The sequence below is a fragment of the Papio anubis genome, chromosome 10, assembly GCF_008728515.1.
Source record: "Papio anubis isolate 15944 chromosome 10, Panubis1.0, whole genome shotgun sequence".
NCBI lineage: Eukaryota > Metazoa > Chordata > Mammalia > Primates > Cercopithecidae > Papio > Papio anubis.
Window position 1 is genome coordinate 32,311,916 of NC_044985.1, and position 20,462 is coordinate 32,332,377.

At 37.5% G+C, this 20,462-nt stretch overlaps 1 protein-coding gene across 10 annotated transcripts in view; it reads left to right on the forward strand.

Moving 5' to 3' along the window:
- Positions 1–20,462, forward strand: part of MBD5 (methyl-CpG binding domain protein 5) — a 493,059-nt gene that overhangs the window by 403,971 nt on the left and 68,626 nt on the right. Inside the window, exon 1 of one of the 10 annotated variants that reach the window (XM_017946522.3) lies at positions 17,423–18,179. The exons of the other annotated variants lie outside the window; for them this stretch is intronic. The gene's annotated coding sequence lies outside the window, so the exon portion shown is untranslated. Of the gene's footprint in view, positions 1–17,422; positions 18,180–20,462 lie in introns of those variants that run through there. 10 annotated transcript variants of the gene reach the window in all.

Sequence of the window (20,462 nt, forward strand, 5' to 3'; positions counted from 1 at the left end):
CCTTATACCCATACGGCAACTTCTTTAACTTCATGTAAACATTTATTATGGCTTAGAGTCTATTTTCCATATTTTCAGTAACACAGTTAGCATATCTCAAACTTTATTACCCCTCTGTCTTTTGTCCCCCAACTTCAAAACCAATCTATTTCATTTTTGTATTTTTCTTATATTTTAAAAACTTTATTTTTGAAATAATTTAACAATGACAGAGAAGTTGCAATAATTCAGAGTTCAACACAAATTCAGCAATTATTAGCATTTACCCACATTCTCTTTATTATTCTTCTCTGCCTCACCTCTGTGTATTTGTGTTTATGTTTTTAGAACAGTTTGATACTGTATTGCAAGCATCACATGATCTGTTTTGTTTTTGCTTTTTCTGTCACTATACTCAACAAGCCAGGTCCAGCTCTACCCATATTACTCTCTTGTCTGATAAGTCCTATGTTTTGTTTTGTTTTGTTTTGTTTTGTTTTGTTTTGTTTTGTGACAAGGTCTCACTCCGTTGCTCAGGCTGGGAGTATGGTGGTGCTATCTCTGCTCACTGCAACCTCCTGCCTCCCAGGCTCAAGCGATCCCCCACCTTAGCCTCCCAAGTAGCTGGGACCACAAGAACACACCACCACACCCAGCTAACGTTTTTGTGTTTTTGGTAGTGACAGGGTTTTGCTGTTTTACCGCGGCTGGTCTTGAACTCCTGGGCTCAAGTGATCCACCTGTCTTGACCTCCCAAAATGCTGGGATTACGGGCATGAGCCACCACACCCATGAAAAATGATGTTCTGCTAGGTAAAGTCACACTTTGAATTCTGCTACAAATTTGTGATCATTATCCTCAAATTGCCTGTTAATACTGCCTGTGAGAGGTTTAAGCTCAAGATGGCTGAATAGGAACACCTCCGGTCTGCAGCTCCGAGCGAGATGGACGCAGAAGGCGAGTGATTTCTGCATTTCCAACTGAGCTACCTGGTTCATCTCATTGGGACTAGTTGGACAGTGGGTGCAGCCCATGGAGGGCGAGCCAAAGCAGGGTGGGGCATCACCTCACCGGGGAAGCACCACAGGTCACGATTTCCCTCCCCTAACCAAGGGAAGCCTTGTGAGGGGCTGTGCCATGAGGACTGGTGACCTCTGGCCCAGATATTGCGCTTTTCCCACGGTCTTTGCAACCCACAGACCAGGAGATTCCCTCAATGCTACACCAACAGGGTCCTGGGTTTCAAGCACAAAACTGGGCAGCCGTTTGGGCAGACACCAAGCTAGCTGCAGGAGTTTTTTTTCATACCCCGGTGGTGCCCGAAGCCAGTGAGACAGAACCGTTCACTCCCTTGGAAAGGGGGCTGAAGCCAGGGAGCCAAGTGGTCTAGCTCAGTGGATCCCACCCCCAGGGAGCCCAGCAAGCTAAGATCCGCTGGCTTGAAATTCTCTCTACCAGCACAGCAGTCTGAGGTCCACCTAGGACATTGGAGCTTGGTGGGGGAGGGGCATCCACCATTGCTGATGCTTGAGTAGGCAGTTTTACCCTCATAGTGTAAACAAAGCTGCCAGGAAGTTCGAACTGGGTGGAGCCCACTGCAGCTCAGCAAGGTTGCTGCAGCCAGACTACCTCTCTAGATTCCTTCTCTCTGGGCAGGGCATCTCTGAAAGAAAGGCAGTGGCCCCAGTCAGGGGCTTATAGATAAAAATCCCATCACCCTGGGACACAGCACCTGGGGGAAGGGGCAGTTGTGGGTGCAGCTTCAGCAGACTTAAACATCCATGCCTGACAGCTCTGAAGAGAGCAGTGTATCTCCCAGCACAGCGTTTGAGCTCTGATAAGGGTCAGACTGCCTCCTCAAGTGGGTCCCTGACCCCCGTGTATCCTGACTGGGAGACACCTTTCAGTAGGGGCCAACAGACACCTCATACAGAAGAGCTCTGGCAGGCATCTGACAAGTGCCCCTCTGGGAAGAAGCTTCCAGAGGAAGGAATAGGCAGCAATCTTTGCTCTTCTGAAGCCTCTACTGGTGATACCCAGCAAACAGGGTCTGAAGTGGACCTCTAGCAAGATCCAGCAGACCTGCAGCAGAGGGGCCTGTTACAAGGAAAACTAACAAACAGAAAGGAATAGTATCAACATCAACAAAAGGATGTCCACTCAGAGACCCCATCCAGTGGTCACCAACATCAAAGACCAAAGGTAGATAAATCCACGAAGATGGGGAGAAACCAGTGCAAAAAGGCTGAAAATTCCAAAACCCAGAATGCCTCTTCTCCTTCAAAGGATCACAACTCCTCACTAGCAAGGGAAGAAAACTGGACAGAGAATGAATTTGACAAATTGACAGAAGTAGGCTTCAGAAGGTGGTTAATAACAAACTCCTCCAAGCTAACGGAGCATGTTCTAATCCAATGCAAGGAAGCTAAGAACCTTGAAAAAAGGTTAGACAAATGGCTAACTAGAATAACCACTTTAAAGAACATAAATGACCTGATGGAGCTGAAAAACACACTATGAGAACTTCGTGAAGCATACACAAGTATCAATAGATGAAATGATCAAGTGGAAGAAAGGATATCAGAGACTGAAGATCAATTTAATGAAATAAAGTGAGAAGACAAGATTAGAGAAAAAAGAATGAAAAGAAATAAGGCCTCCAAGAAATATGGGACTATGTGAAAAGACCAAATCTACGTTTGATTAGTGTACCTGAAAGTGATGGGGAGAATGGAACCAAGTTGAAAAACACTCTTTAGGATATTATCCAGGAGAACTTCCCCAACCTAGCAAGACAGGCCAACATTCAAATTCAGGAAATACAGAGAACACCAAAAAGGTACTCCTCGAGAAGAGCAACCCCAAGACACATAATTGTCAGATTTACTAAGGTTGAAATGATGGAAAAAATGTTAAGGGCAACCAGAGAGAAGGGTCGAGTTACCCACAAAGGGAAGCCCATCAGACTAACAGCAGATCTCTCTGCAGAAACCCTGCAGGCCAGAAGAAAGTGGAAACCAATATTCAACATTCTTAAAGAATTTTCCACCCAGAATTTCATATCCAGCCGAAGCTTCATAAGCGAAGGAGAAATAAAATCCTTCACAGACAAGCAAATGCTAAGAGAGTTTGTCACCACCAGGCCTGCCTTACAAGAGTTCCTGAAGGAAGCACTAAACATAGAAATGAAGAACCGATACCAGCCCCTGCAAATACATACCAAATTGTAAAGACCATCAACAGTATGAAGAAATTGCATCAACTAATGGGCAAAATAATCAGCTAGCATCATAATGACAGGATCAGTTTCAGACATGACAATATTACCTTTAAATGTAAACAGGCTAAATGCCCCAATTAAAAGACATAGACTGGCAAATTGGATAAAGAGTCAAGACCCATCAGTGTGCTGTATTCAGGAGACCCAGCTTGTGTGCAAGGACATACATAGGTTCAAAATAAAGGGATAGGGCAATACTTACCAAGCAATTGGAAAGCAATAAAAAGCAGGGATTGCAGTCCTAGTCTCTGATAAAACAGACTTTAAACCAACAAATATCAAAAGAGACAAAGAAGGGCATTACATAATGGTTAAGGGATCAATGTAACAAGAAGAGCTAACTGTCCTAAATATGTACACATCCAATACAGGAGCACTCGGATTTGTAAAGCAAGTTCTTAGGAACCTACAAAGAGACTTAGACTCCCACACAATAATACTGGGAGACTTTAACACCTCACTGTCAACAGTAGACAGACTAATGAGACAGAAAATTAACAAGGATATTCAGGACTTGAACTCAGCTCTGGACCAAGCAAACCTTATAGACATCTACAGAACTCTCCACCCCAAATCAACAGAATATATATTCTTCTCACCACCACATCACACTTATTCTAAAATTAACGACATAATTGGAAATAAAACACTCCTCAGCAAATACAAAAGAACAGAAATCATAACAAACAGTCTCTCAGACCACAGTGCAATCAAATTGGAACTCAGGATTAAGAAACTCACTCAAAGCCATACAACTACATGAAAACTGAACAACCTGCTCCTGAATGAATACTGGGTACATAACGAAATTAAGGCAGAAACAAAAATGTTCCTTGAAACCAGTGAGAACAAAGACACAATGTAACAGAATCTCTGGGACATATTTAAAGCAGTATTGAGAGGGAAATTTATAGCACTAAATTCCCACAAGAGAAAGCGGGAAAGATCTAAAATCAACACGCTAACATCACATTTTTTAAAAACTAGAGAAGCCAGAGCAAGGAATTTCAAAAGCTAGCAGAAGACAAGAAATAACTAAGATCAGAGGAGAACTGAAGGAGATAGAGCTGCAAAAAACCCTTCAAAAAATCAATGAATCCAGGAGCTAGTTTATTGAAAAGATCAACAAAATAGATAGACCGCTAGCCAGACTAATAAAGAAAAGAGAGAGAAATCACCTGGATGCAATAAAAAAAAGATAAAGAGAATATCACACTGATCCCACAGATATACAAACCACCATCAGAGAATACTATAAACACCTCTAAGCAAATAAGCTAGAAAATCTAAAAGAAATGAATAAATTCCTGGGCACATACACCCTTCCAAGTCTAAACCAGGAAGAAGTCGAATCCCTGAGTAGACCAATAACAACTTCTTAAATTGAGGCAGTAATTAATAGCTTACCAAAAAAAAGTCCAGGACCAGACAGATTCACAGCCAAATTCTACCAGAGGTACAAAGTGGAGCTGATACCATTCTTTCTGAAACTATTCCAAACAATAGAAAAAGAGGAAATCCTCCCTAACTCATTTTATGAAACCAGCATCATCCTGATACCAAAACCTGGCAGAAACACAACAAAAAAGGAAAATTTCAGGCCAATATCCCTGATGAACATTGATGCAAAAATCCTCAATAAAATACTGGCAAACCAAATCCAGCACCACATCAAAAAGCTTATCCACCATGATCAAGTCAGCTTCATCACAGGAATGCAAGGCTGGTTCAACATATGCAATTCAGTAAACAAAATCCATTACATAAACAGAACAAGTGACAAAAACCACATGATTATCTCAATAGAGGCAAAAAAGACCTTTGATAAAATTCAACACCCCTTCATGCTAAAAACTATCAATAAAGTAGGTATTGACTGAATGTATCTCAAAATAATAAGAGTTGTATATGACAGATTCACAGCCAATATCATACTGAATGTGCAAAAACTGGAAGCATTCCCTTTGAAAACCAGCACAAGACAAGGATGCCCTCTCTCACCACTCCAATTCAACATAGTATTGGAAGTGTTAGCCAGGGACATTAAGCAAGAGAAAGAAATAAAGGGTATTCAAATAGGAAGAGAGGAAGTCAAATTGTCTCTGTTTGCAGATGACATGATTGTATATTTAGAAAACCCCATCATCTCAGCCCAAAATCTCCTTAAGCTGATAAACAACTTCAGCAAAGTCTCAGGATACCAAATCCGTGTGCAAAAATCACAAGCATTCCTATACACCAATAACAGACAGAGAGCCAAATCATGAGTGAACTCCCATTCACAATTGCTACAAAGAAAAAAATACTTTGGAATGCAACTTACAAGGGAAGTGAAGGACCTCTTCAAGGAGAACTACAAACCACTGCTCAAGGAAATAAGAGAGGATGCAAAGAAATGGAAAAACATTCCATGCTTATAGATCGGAAGAATCAGTATCATGAAAATGGCCATACTGCCCAAAGTAATTTATAGATTCAATGCTATCCCCATCAAGCTACCATTGAGTTTATTCAAAGAACTAGAAAAACTACCTTAAATTTCATGTGGAACCAAAAAAGAGTCCATATAACCAAGGCAATCCTAAGGAAAAAGAGCAAATCTGCAGGCATCACACTACCTGACTTAAAACTATACTACAAGGCTACAGTAACCAAAACAGCATGGTACTGGTACCAAAACAGAGATATAGACCAATGGAACAGAACAGAGGCCTCAGAAATAACACCATACATCTATAACCATCTGATCTTTGACAAACCTGACAAAAACAAGCAATGGTGAAAGGATTCCGTATTCAATAAATGGGGTTGGGAAAACTAGCTAGCCATATGCAGATAACAGACACTGTACCCCTTTCCTCACACCTTATGCAAAAATGAACTCAGGATGAATTAAAGACTTAAATGTAAAACCTAAAACCGTAAACACCCTAGAAGAAAACCTGGGCAATACCATTCAAGACATAAGCATAGAAGAAAACCTGGGCAATACCATTCAAGACATAAGCATGGGCAAAGCTTTCATGACCAAAACACCAAAAGCTATAACAACAAAAGCCAAAATTGACAAATGGGATCCAATTAAACTAAAAAGCTTCTGCACAGCAAAAGAAACTGTCATCAAAAGCGAACAGGCCACCTACAGAATGGGAGAAAATTTTTGCAATCTATCCATCTGACAAAGGGCTAATATCCAGAATCTACAAAAAAGTTAAACAAATTTACAAGAAATAAAGAAACAATCCCATCAAAAAATGGGAGCAGTATATGAACAGATACTTCTCAAAAGAAGACATTTATGCAGCCAACAAACATATGAAAAAAAAGCTCATCATCACTGGCCATTAGAGAAATGCAAATGAAAACCACAATGAGATACCATCTCATGCCAGTTAGAATGGTGATCATTAACAATTCAGGAAACCACAGATGCTGGGGAGGATGTGGAGAAATAGGAATGCTTTTATACTGTTGGTGGGAGTGTAAATTAGTTCAACCATTGTGGAAGAGAGTGTGGCAATTCCTCAAGGATCTAGAACTAGAACTACCATTTGACCCAGCAATCCCATTACTGGATATATACCTAAAGAATTATAAATCATTCTACTATAAAGACACATGCACACATGTGTTTATTGCAATACTGGTCACAATAGCAAAGACTTGGAACCAACCGATATGCTCATCAATGATAGACTGGATAAAGAAAATTTGGCACATATAGACCATGGAATACTATGCAGCCATGAAAAAGGATGAGTTCATGTCCTTTGCAGGGACATAGATGAAGCTGGAAACCATCATTCTCAGCAAACTAACATAAGAACAGAAAACCAAACACCACAGGTTCTCACTCGTAAGTGGGAGTTAAACAATGAAAACACATGGTCAGAGGGAGGGGAACATCACACACCGGGGCCTGTTGCAGGGTTAGGGGGGCTAGGGGAGGGATAGCATTAAGAGGAATACCTGATGGAGATGACAGGTTGATGAGTGCAGCAAACCACCATGGCACATGTATACCTATGTAACAAATATGCACATTCTGCACATGTACCCCAGAACTTAAAGTATAATTTTTAAAAATGCTGCCTGTATATTGATGACTATTTTAAAAATTTGCAAACATATCGGTTTTTGGCAATAACATTTTCTTATGGCATTTTATTTTTATGAGAATTTGATAAGAGGATACATTCTGTGTGATTGTAGTTGTCTGCAATCATTGAGATTTCCCTTGTGGCCAACTATTTATTTACAATTAATGAATTTAGTGCTTACTATTTAATGCTTACTTAGTGCCAGGCACTAAGCCCTTTGCAAATCTTCCTTTATTCCATTTTCTGGACAACCTATATCTTCATTTGGCAGATAAGGAACCTAAGGGTTAGGGAAGTAACTGTCACTAAATCTCACAGCAAGTAGCAGACTAAGATGTAATCCTAGCAGTCTGGATCCAGAAATTATGCTCTTAACCAACATACTGTGCTAAATTTTTTTAATTTCATATGTTGTTTTTAAAAAAAAAAATGTATCTATAATTCCTGTAAATTTATATGTCATTCCCTGTGTGTTTCTAATAGATTGAGCACACTGGTTTATTATAGTTTAGATCTTGTATATCTTCATTAATTTCTTGCCTATTTTATTTATCCATTTTTGAGAAATGTTTGCTGACTGACTGTTAATCAACTTCTCATTGTAATTCTATCATTTACAAATGTCAGTTGTTTTTGGGCTATTGTTAGGTATATTTATTTTCAGAGATTTTATATCTAATAGATATTTCCACTTAATATTACATACTATGTTCTTTATCTATATGTTTTTCAAAATAATAAGAGAATAAAATAAAAAATCAACCTTAAACTCTATACAACTTCATCTCAACATGAAATTCAGATTCTCGCAATTAAGTATTACTTTTGCAACAGTAAGAAAAGGCCTCTTACCCAACACAATCTGAACCAATAGTTGGTTAATCGAAAAGATTTGTTTAAACAGATAATTATCTAAAATTACTTATAATTAAACATTTTGTTTTATCTTGAATAAATTTCTACTGGCTTTGTATGAGTTTACTGATTGGAGTACAGTCTGTCTTTACACATAATGTAACATAAAACACTTCCCTTTTTCCTCCCCCACTTTGGGGAGGAACAATAACTCAAAGCCACTTGCAAGGTGATCTGAGTACAGAATTATTCCAGATTTTTAGGATTCCTTTCCCTATAATTCTCCTCTCTCTCATTTCATTCAACCCAGGAGGCTGGTGTTAAAACTTTGCTTTCAACTTATTTTTCATGGAAACATTCACTTTTTATATTTATATTTCATCAGTTTACAAAATATTTTATTAAATTTCCAAATTAGACCAATAAATATTATTGGCTTATGACACTTTGGAAACAACACAACTCATGTTGGAAACCATACAACCAGTAAGAGCAGAGGTAAACATTCTGTCTGAGTTTTAACATTTATTTTAGGTTTGGTGTACATGTGCAGGTTTGTTATATAGGTAAACTGCGTGTCACAGGGGTTTGGTGTACAGACAATTTCATCACCCAGGTAATAAGCATACTACCTGATAGGTATTTTTTTTGATCTTCTCTCTCCCCCAACCTCCACTCTCAAGTAGGCCCCAGTGTCTGTTGTTCTCCTTCTGTTATCCATGTGTTCTCGTTGTTTAGCTTGCACTTATAAGTGAGAACATGCGGCATTTGGTTTTCTGTTTCTGTGTTTGTTTAGGATAATGGCCTGCAGCTCCATCCATGTCTCTTCAAAGGACACGATCTTATTCTTTTCTATGGCTTCATAGTATTCTATGGTGTATATGTGCCACATTTTCTTTATCCAGTCTACCATTGATGGACATTTAGGTTAATTCATGTATATCCTATTTTGAATAGCACTCCAGTGGACATACACATGCATGTGTCTTTATGATAGAATGATTTATATTCCTTTGGGTATATACCCCAAAATGGAATTGCTGGATCGAATGGTAATTCTGTTTTAAGCTCTTTGAGAAATCACCAAACTGCTTTCCACCATGGCTAAACCAACTTACACTCCCGCTAAACACTCACTTTTCTCCAGAACCTCACCAGCATCTGTTTTTTTTGTTTTGTTTTGTTTTACTTTTTAATAGTAGCCATTCTGATTGGTGTCAGATGGTATCTCCTTGTGGTTTTGATTTGCATTTCTCTGATGATTAGTGATGTTAAGCATTTTTTCATATGCTTGTTGACTGCATATATGTCTTCTTCTGCAAAGTGTCCCTTAATGTCCTTTGCCCACTTTTTAGTGGGGTTGTTTGTTTCTTGTTCATTTGTTTAAGTTTCTTATAAATTCTGGATATTAGAGGCTTGTCAGATGCATAGTTTGCAAATACTTTCTCCCATTCTGTAGGTTGTCTCTTTGCTCTATAGATAGTTACTTTTTCTGTGCAGGAGCTCGTTAGTTTAATTAGATCCCATTTGTCAATTTTGGTTTTTTGTTGCAATGGCTTCTGCTGTGTTCATCATGAAATCTTTGCCAAGTCCTATATCCAGAATAGTATTTCCTAGGTTATCTTTCAGGAATTTTATAGTTTTAGGTTTTACATTTAAGTCTTTCATCCATCTTGAGTTGATTTTTGTGTGTGGTGTAAGGTAGGGGTCCAGTTTCAATCTTCTGCACATGGCTAGACAATTATCCCATCAACATTTATTGAAGGGGAATTCTTTCTCCATTGCTTGTTTTTGTCAACTTTGTTGGAGATCAGATGGTTGTAGGTGTGCAGCTTTATTTCTGGGCTCTCTATTCTATTCCATTTTTCTATGTGTCTGTCTTGGTACCCGTACTATGCTCTTTTGGTTACTGTAGCCTCATAGTATAGTTTGAAGTTGGATAATGTGATGCTTTCGCCTTTGTTCTTTTTCCTTAGGAGTGCTTTGGCTATCTGGGTGCTGTTTTGGTTTCATATGAATTTTAAAATAGGTTTTCTAATTCTGTGAAGAATGTCATTGGTAGTTTGATAGGAATAGCATTGAATCTGTAAATTGTTTTCAGCAGTATGGCCATTTTAATGATATTGAGTCTTCCTATCCATGAGCATGGAATGTTTTTTTATTTGTCTGTATTGTCTCTGATTTCTCTGAGCAGTGTTTTGTAATTCTTGTTGTAGAGATCTTTCACATCCCTGGTTAGCTATATTCTTAGGTATTTTATTCTTTTTTTGGCAGTTGTAAACGGGATTGTGTTCCTGATTTGACCTCGGCTTTGATATTGTTGTTGTATGGGAATGCTACTGATTTTTGTTCTTTGATTTTGTATTCTGAAACTCAGCTTAATTTTTATCAGATTAAAGGAAGGGACTATGAGGTTTTCTAGATATAAAATCATGTCATCTGCAAACAAGGGTAGTTTGACTTCCCCTCTATTTGGATACCTTTTATTTCTTTCTCTTTACTGATTGCCCTGGCCAGGACTTCCAGTACTATGTTGAATAGGAGTGGTAAGAGAGGGCATCCTTGTCTTGTGCTGGTTTTCAAGGGGAATTCTCTCAGCATTTGCCAAGTCAGTATGATGTTGGCTGTGGGTTTGTCATAGATGGCTCTTATTACTTTGAAGTATGTTCCTTGAATGCCTAGTTTATTGATGGTTTTTAACATGAAGAGAAGTTGAATTTTATTAAAAGCCTTTTCTGCATCTATTGAGATGATCATGTAGTTTTTGTATTTAGTTCTGTTTATGTGGTGACTCACATTTATTGACTTGCATATGTGGAACCAACCTGGCATCCCAGGGATGGAGCTTACTTGATCGTGGTGGATTAGCTTTTTGTGTGCTTCTGTATTCAATTTGCTAGTATTTTGTTGAGGATTTTTGCACTGATATTCATCAAGGAGATTGGCCTGAAGTTTTCTTTTTTTGTTGTGTGTCTGCCAACTTTGTCATCAGGCTGATGCTGGTTTCATAGAATGAGTTAGGGAGGAGTCCCTCCTCCCCATTTGTGTTGTTGTTTGTTTGTTTGTTTTCTTTTTTTTTTTAATAGTTTCACTAAAAATGGTACCAAATCTTCTTTATACACCTGGTAGAATGGTAGAATTCAGCTGTGAATCCATCTGGTCCTGGATTTTTTCCTGGTTGGTAGGCTTTTTATTACTGATTCAATTTCAGAACTCATTATTGATCTGTTCAGGGATTCAGTTTCATCCTGGTTCAGTCTTGAGAGGTTATATATTTCCAGAGTTTATACATTTCTTCCAGATTTTCTTGTTTGTGTTCACAGTGGTGGCCGATGGTTTTTTTGTTTTTTTGTGGCGTCAGTAGTAACGTACCCTTTGTCATTTCTAATTGTGTTCATTCAGATCTTCTTTTTTCTTTATTTGTCTAGCAACTGGTCTATCTATCCTATTCACTTTTTCAAAGAAATGAATTCTGGATTCGTTCATATTTTGTGTGGGTTTTCCTGGCTCAATTTCCCTCAGTTCAGCTCTGATTTTTGTTATTTCTTGTCTTTTGCTAGCTTTGGGATTACTTTTGTCTTGCTTTTCTACTACTTCTAGTTGTAATGTCAGGTTGTTAATTTGAGAGTTTTCCCACTTTTTGATTTGATTATTTAATGCTATAAACTTTGCTTTTAACACTGCCTTAGCTATGTCCAAGAGATTCTGGTATGTTGTAGCTTTTTTCTCATTAGTTTCAATGAGTTTCTGGATTTCAGTCTTAATTTCATTATTTACCTAAAAGTCATTCAGGAGCAGGTTGTTTAATTTCCATGTACTTGTATGATTTTGAGTGATTATCTTACTGTTGATTTCTGTTTTTATTGTGCTGTGGTCCAGGAGTGGAGTTGGTTGATTTTGGTGCTTTGCATTTGCGAAGGATTGTTTTATGTTCAAATGTGTGATCCATTTTAGAGTATGTGTCATGTGGCGATGAGAAGAATGTATATTCTGGTGTTTTGGGGTAGAGAATTCTGTAGATGTCTATTATGTCCATTTGGTCAAGAGTCCAGTATAGCATTTTTAGTTTTCTGCCTTGATGATCTGTCTAACACTGTCAGTATGGTGTTGAAGTCTCCCACTATTATTGTGTGGGAATCTATACCTCTTCATGGGTCTCTAAGAACTTGTTTTATGAATCTGGGTGCTCCTCTGTTGGGTGCATATATATTTAGATAGTTAGGTCTTCTTGTTGAATTGAACCCTTTGTCATTTACATAATGGTAAGCATTACATGTGCTCTTCATTGTCTTTTTTGATCATTATTGGTTTAAAATCTGTTTGTCTGAAATTAGAGTAGCAACCTCTGCTTTTTTCTATTTTCTTGGTAGAGTTTTCTCCATCCCTTTACTTTGAGCCCATGGGTGTCATTGAATGTGAGATGGATCACTTGAAGACAGCACACTTTTGAGTCTTGCTTCTTTTTCTAGCTTGCTATTCTGTGCCTTTTAATTGGGGCATTTCATCCACTTACATTCATAGTTAGGATCAAATCTGTACATATCAATAATGTCATTGTTTGGTTAGCTGGTTTTGCAGATTTGTTTGTGTGGTTGCTTTATAGTGTCACTCATCTGTGCACTTTTTCTGAAGTGACTGGTAAGTCTTTCCTTTCCATATTGAGGGAACTCTTATAAGGCAGGTCTGGTAGTAATAAATTCTCTTAGCATTTGCTTGTCTGAAAAGGATCTTATTTCTCCTTCACTTGTGAAGCTTAGTTTGCCTGGATATGAAATGCTTGGATGGACATTTTTTTCTTCAAGAATGCTGAATATAGGGCCCCAGTCTCTTCTGGCTTGTAGGGTTTCTGCTGAAAGGTCTGCTATTAGGCTGAAAAGATTTCCTTTGTAGGTGACCTGCCCCTTCTCTCTAGCTGCCTTTAACATTTTTTTCTTTCATTTCAACCTTGAAAAATCTGATGATTATGTCTTAGGAATGGTCTTCTCGTGTAATATCTTGCAGGGGTTCTCTGCATTTCTTGAATTTGAATGTTGGCCTCTCTAGTGAGATTGGGAAAGTTTTCATAGACAATATCCTCAAATCTGTTTTCCAGGTGGCTTGCTTTCTTCCCGTCTCTTTCCATTCTGTCTGTGTCCAAAAGGGAATGCAATTTTGATTAATTCAGTGATTTGTTTAAATAGAAGTCAGTTAAGAGAGTTTCCTCTATAGTTCAAATCAGAATATATTCTTCAAGTAAATGAAGGCAAATTCAGTGAAAAGATACTCTACATCTGACAGATGTTATCAAAAAATAGCTACAGAGGAATGAAATTGCATTTGTAAGTTAAGATACCTATAGACCAGCAATATTTCTGTTTATAAGGTGTCATGGATTTATGATACCAAGCTGTTTTTAGCTTATCTGTGTAGGGAATCTGCCTGTTTTAGGAAGATTGACATGTTTTCTTAAATGTAATATTTCTTGATACTCCCTAACACAAGTTCTCTACTTCTGTCTGATCAGGCTCTTTCTTCTCCCATGAGTGTCTAATCTCAGTAAATTTGTACAAGATTTATTTGAAGAAATCAAAAAAATCTTTATAAATTATTTCTTGTTTTGTTTTTGTTTTTGTTTTTGTTTTTTGGAGACATAGTCTTGCTCTGTTGCCCAGGCTGGAATGCAGTGGTACAATCTCGGCTCACTGCAACCTCCACCTCCTGAGTTCAAGTGATTCTCTTGCCTCAGCCTCCCAAGTAGCTGAGACTACAGGCATGCACCACCACACCAGGCTAATTTTGTATTTTTAGTAGAGACAGGGTTTCTCCATGTTGGTCAGGCTGGTCTCAAACTCCCGACCTCAGGTGATCCGCCTGTCTCAGCCTCCCAAAGTGCTGAGATTACAGGCGTGAGCCACCACGTCTGGCCCTTGCTTTTCTAGATTATGTAGAAATGATAGAATTGAAAGGACTAGAAAGAATATCCAGTTCACAGGAGGTTCTTCAAGGTTTCCCAAATGTTGGCTGCAACATTTAAATATTTTAAGCATATTAAATATTTTAAGACTGTAATAAAAATAACATGCACACTCAGATGTGTTGTACCAAAGTGTAACACATTAGGGATCACAAAATAAAACTAAGCTGCCCTATTAGTTTATATTTTTATGGACTGCCAATTAAAGCTTCCTTACTAATTTTTATGTAGGTATTTGAACTTCCTATGAATATATGTTTTTATTTATTTTTTATATGTTCGCTCTGTCACCCAGGCTGGAGTGCAGTGGTGCAATCTTGACTCACTGCAACCTCCACCTCCTGGGTTCAAGCTATTCTCCTGCCTTAGCCTCCCAAGTAGCTGGGACTATAGACACATGCCACCGCGCCTGGCTAATGTTTTGTATTTTCAGTAGAGACAGGGTTTCACCATATTAGCCAGGATGGTCTCGATCTCCTGACCTTGTCATCTACCCACCTCGGCCTCCCAAAGTGCTGAGATTACAGGTGTGAGCCACCACGCCCAGCCCATATGTTTTTATTTTTAAGTTTATAGCTGGCCTTTTTAAATCTTGGGTGCAATATTACATATCCAAATCAAATTATACAAGCAAGACCACTGCTGCAGCATGTGTATGCCATAGATTTGGGCCATAATCCCAGAAGCCACAATCCTGAAGCTATAATCCCAAATATTGAAATCCTGAAACATCAAATTCCCTAATGTCTAAAATCTTGAAAGTTACTATCTCAAAAGATCAAAATCTCAAAAATGTTATTCTGGAAAAAGTAATTTTAAAAAGTCTTTAAAGACTTTTATTTACACTTTGAAAAGAAAATCTATTTGATAAACATAAAAACATGTCACAACACTTCACAGGCCACTTTACACAATGAAATAGGAAATAATAACATTCATATTTTTGCAAGCAGAAACAGGTATACTAAAGACAGTCACATAGGTGAAACAGTTATGAGCAGATGAACCATATTCATGAAGAAATAGGCCAAAAAGTGAAATATATAAGCACATGTTACTACAGTTGGTAATTGTTTGCACCCAGCTTTATGGTTGCAATCATCTGAAATACCATGACAGACAACCTAAGACTTTTGATGAGATTAATCAAAAGCCTTAATGGGTCACCACCACATATGCCCAAAGAGCCAAGATCACGAGAATTTTAGTTTTTATCTTTTAGAAATGCAGATATACGAAAAGGACCTCTCTTGATTTATTGAGGAAGTTTCAACATTTTATATACACCCACAATGCTTTCACACAAAGTCAACTTGCGATAATGTACTTTCGTGAAGTCAAATTCGCAATAAATGCATAAAATGAATTAGAACTCTCTAAAAGTCTTACACATTTTGTACATCCAGTATTGGAAATGATGCAAAGATGAAATACATAGTGTATCATATTGGTGCTATATGTGAAGCTACAAAGTCATACACAACTGATAATTTGGTAGGAGAGATTTTTTGTATTTTTCGTCTGCCTTTTCACTTCTGTGATCTTCAAAACACTCACTGCACTTGTATTTGGAGAGTCGTAGTGGTCTACACATTTTGTAAGTAAATGCTGTCACTTGAAAGTCTGGTTACTGCCCAGACATTTCAATTAAGCAATTTTCTGCTTTCACACACCAATAATAATTAGCTTTTAAACTTTGTATCTATCATTATTAAGCAGCCTTGTACACTTACCTGATCACAGCTCTTTTGCAACAGAACAATTTCACAGATCTCTTCCATAGTGTTGTGAGGAATACAGTAAGAAGGAAGGATATTTGGCTTCTTGATACGAAATCTATATTAGACAGAGTTGACCAGAGAGAGAGAACCAAGAGAATATGTATATAGATATATGAGGGGAGATTTACTAGGGGACTTGGCTCATGCTATTATGATGGCTGAAAAGTCCCATTGCAGGCCGTCTGCAAGCTGGAGACCCTGGGATGCCACTGGTGTAAGTCCTGGAGTCCAAAGCCCAGCAACCTGTAGTTCTCTGATGTCCAAAGCAGCAAAAGAAATGTGTGTCCAAGTTCTCAAAGAGACCAGTTTGCCTTCTGTATTACTTCTCTCTAGGCCCGCATCAGATTGGATGGTGCCTGCCAACAATGAGAGAAGAACTTTCCCAGTTAGTTCACTCAGACTCACACTCCTGGAAACACCATCACAGATACACTAAAAATAATGTTTTACTAGGTATTACTTAACCTAGTCAAGTTAACACCTAAACTTAAGCCCACCAGTCCACCTCTTATCAACCTGACATCCAAACACATCCCGTTAAACTACACTTAACTTCCAAATAAAGACAAGAACAAAGTAATCGTTCCACCTAACATGATCCAACTGTCTCGTGTACAAGTGAAAATCACTAATCTCTTCCTCAAAATTTGGCATTCAGGATTTCAGCATTTGAAATTTTAAGTTTTTGGGATTCTGATTTTCAAGATTTTAGACTTTAAGGATTTTGATCTTCTGAGATTTCAGCATTCAGGATTAGGGTGTTCAGGATTGTGTCTTTCGAGGTTATGATTGGCACTAGGATGGCACATTAAGTACAAACAGAAGTAGGGTATCTTTCTGCCATGTGTACTTTGGCACTTTAGTTTGCAATGATAAGTTAATATGATAATACTATATTAAAGAAAGTTTTTTTGCTTAATTTAAGTTTTGGGTGGTTCTTGTCTATTTTTTATATTTGTGACCAGAAATATGAATAATGATTATAGTCCCTCAGTTTTGAAAACAAAATTTTCTATACTCCTCATTCAAGCCGCTGGACCATTTTAATTGCAGAAATCTTAATATTGCCAAATTATTTTTTTAATAACTGTTACCATTTGTAATAGTGTATTTGTGGTAATCAGAATTGTGTCAACATTGTAAAACCAAAACAAAATACAGAAAATGACATTGCTGATGAGGATAATTTAAAATTGCAGTTGTCACCTATGTTCATTCTTTTTTTTTTTTTTTTTAAGAGATGCACTTTAGCCCTGTTGCCCAAACTGAAGTGCAGTGGCATGATCATAGTTTATTGCAGCCTCAAACTCCTGAGCTCAAGCAGTCCTCCTGCCTCAGTCTCCCAGGTAGCTGGGACTACAGGCATGCACCACCATGCCCAACTAATTTGTAAAAATTTTTTGTAGAGACAGGGTTCTGCTGTGTTGCCCAGGCTGATCTCAAGCTCCTGGCCTCAAGCAGTCCTCCCACCTTGGCATCCCAAAGTGCTAGGATTACAGGAGTGAGCCACCGGCCCATTCTTAATAATGAATTTAAATAAGTAGTATCATAACTTGATCTTATGAATTTTTACTAATGAATCTTTTCTATTTTATTTAATGGCAATTCCATTTACATTTCATTCAACAATGGAGACTTCTGGTAAAATAATTTGAAAACTAGCCTAATCTATTATTTTTACAAATTAAGAAGTTAAAGATCAGTTTAAATGTTTCTTGCTCAAAGCTATAAAACTAGAAAATGGCAGATACCAAACTTTCTACTCCTTAGTTCACTGTTTTTCTGATTTGTTACTTTATTTCTGAGTTCCTATAATACATCTAGTTTATGAAATGCTGTTTAGCATTTAATGACATGGTTTTTATGCAAGCATTCATTTATTTATTCAACAAGTCATTTTCTGTGTGCCAGGCACTCTTCTAGGCACTGGTGATAGCCCCTGAAGGTGGAATTGTGCTGAAAATAAAATAAGAAAAGTAGATTCAGCCTCCACTCAGTTTTGATTGAATATATACCTGCAGTTAGCATCTATCTGTGTGTATGTGTTTACCACTGGGTGATTTTAATATATTATTAAGAAGAACTTTTCTATCTATGGTTCTATTTTAGGAGAGTAAAAAAGAAAGTTTTTTAGTATTTTGAAAGGAGAGAAAAATGAGTAATTAAACTTGAAGCACATTGTTTGCATACTATGTACCTGACAATTTGTTTGGAAACCAGGAACACAAAGGTAAATAAGACAAGTAATGTGTGTATATTAAAACAGAGTTTGGCAAGTGCTGTAACGTACATGTAACACATGTAGGATGAAAGAGGAATAAGCAGGTAACTCTAGACAGGATAATAAAAGGTTACTTTAAAGAAAATGGGGGGAAGTTTTTCTATGCCCAGAGAGCAATATATGCAAAGGCTCAGAGTTGTAAACACATTGTTCAGGCATTTACAAGAAAGTTTAGCACAACAGAATACAATGGTATCTTGGGAGGAGCTGTGAGTAGGCATTTTTTGACATTGTTAGATGATTGAGAATGGAATTATTGACATATGAGGACTTCTTTTATGCCCTTGGTATTCCTCATGTTTCTTTCTATTTCATGCTTCATCCCTAGCTCTATTCCTAAGTGTTATTTTAAATCAGAGACTGTATTTTGTACTTCCTTATCTTACGGCGACTAGTTCAGTGCTGAGGGCTTGGTATATGCCTACTAATTAATAGTGTTCATCACTCACTCAGCAAATGTTTTTGGTTCCAGTACGTGCAAGGCTTGTACTTTGTGCTATGGGGGAAGAAGTGATACAAAGCCAACCTTCAAGGAGCTAGTGAACCCAAAACAAAAATTAGCAGGGATTTTTTTCTGCTATGATGACTGCTATATCCCATGTGCTCACAGAGCTTACATTCTTGTCAGAGGAGACAGACAATAATAAGATAAATTGTAAAAAAATAGACTATGTTAGATAGTAATAAATACTAAGGAGAAATGAAAGTAGAAAAAATGATAATTACCAGAGAAAGAAAGATAGTAAATTTACGTAATTTCTCATCCCATTTCCACAACTCTAGAACAGAAAAAATAAAAGCATTGCCTTATACAATTGCGATAAGGATTAAATGAGCTTGGATATCCATATATAAAAGATTGAAACTAGACCCCTATCTCTTGCAATATACAAAAATCAAATCAAAACGGATCAAAGACTCAGATATCTAAGACCTCAAACTATGAAACTACTACAAGAAAACGTTGGAGAAACTCTCCAGGACATTGGAGTGGGCAAAAATTTCTTGAGTACTACAAGCACAGACAACAAAAGTAAAAATGGACAAACAGGACCACGTTAAGTTGAAAAGCTTCTATACAACCAAGAAAACAATCAACAAAGTGAAGAGGCAACCCACAGAATGGGAGAAAATATTTACAAACTACCTATCTGACAGAGATCAATAACCAGAATATACAAGGAGCTCAAACAGCTCTATAGGAAAAAAATCTAATAATCTGATTTAATAATGGACAAAAGATCTGAACAGACATTCCTGAAAAGAAGTCATATAAATGGCAAACAGGCATATGAAAAGGTGCTCAACATCACTGATCATCAGAGAAATGCAAACAAAACTACAGTGAGATACCATCTCACCCCAGTTAAAATGGCTTTTATCCAAAAATCAGGCAATGAATGCTGGTGATGATGTGGAGAAAAGGGAACCTTTGTACATTGTTGGTGGAAATGTAAATTGGGAATGTAAAGAGAGAACAGTTTGGAGGTTCCTCAAAAAACTAAAAATGGAGCTACCATACGATCCAGCAGTCCCACTCCTAGGTAGATACCCAAAAGAATGGAAATCTGTATCAGATATCTGCACTCTCATGTTTATTGCAGCACCATTCACAATAGCCAAGATTTGGAAGCAACCTATGTGTCCATCAACAGATGAATGGATAAAGAAAATGTAGTATATACACAATGGAGTACTATTCAGCCAAAAGAAGAATGAGATCCTATCATTTGAAACAGCATGGTTGGAATTGGAGGTCATTATGTGAAATGAAATAAGCCAAGTGCACAAAGACAAACTTCACATGTTCTCAATTATTTGTGGGAGCTAAAAACTAAAATAATTGAACTCATAGAAATAGAAAGTAGAAGGATGGTTACCAGAGGCTGGGAAGGGTAGTGGGGGTTTGTGGGGAGAAGTGGGGATGGCTAATGAGTACAAAAAATAGAAAGAATGAATAAGACAGAGTATTTGCTAGCACAACAGGGTGACTATTGTCAAAAATAATTTAGTGGTACATTTTAAAATAACTGAAAGAGTATAATTGGATCGTTCGTAACACAAAGGATAAATGCTTGACATGATGGATACCCCACTTATCCTAATGTGATTATTATGTATTGCAGGCCTATATGAAAATATCTCATGTAACTCATACATATATATACCTACTGTGTACCCACAAAAATTAAAAACAAACTTAAAGGATTAAATGAGCTAATTTGTGTATCT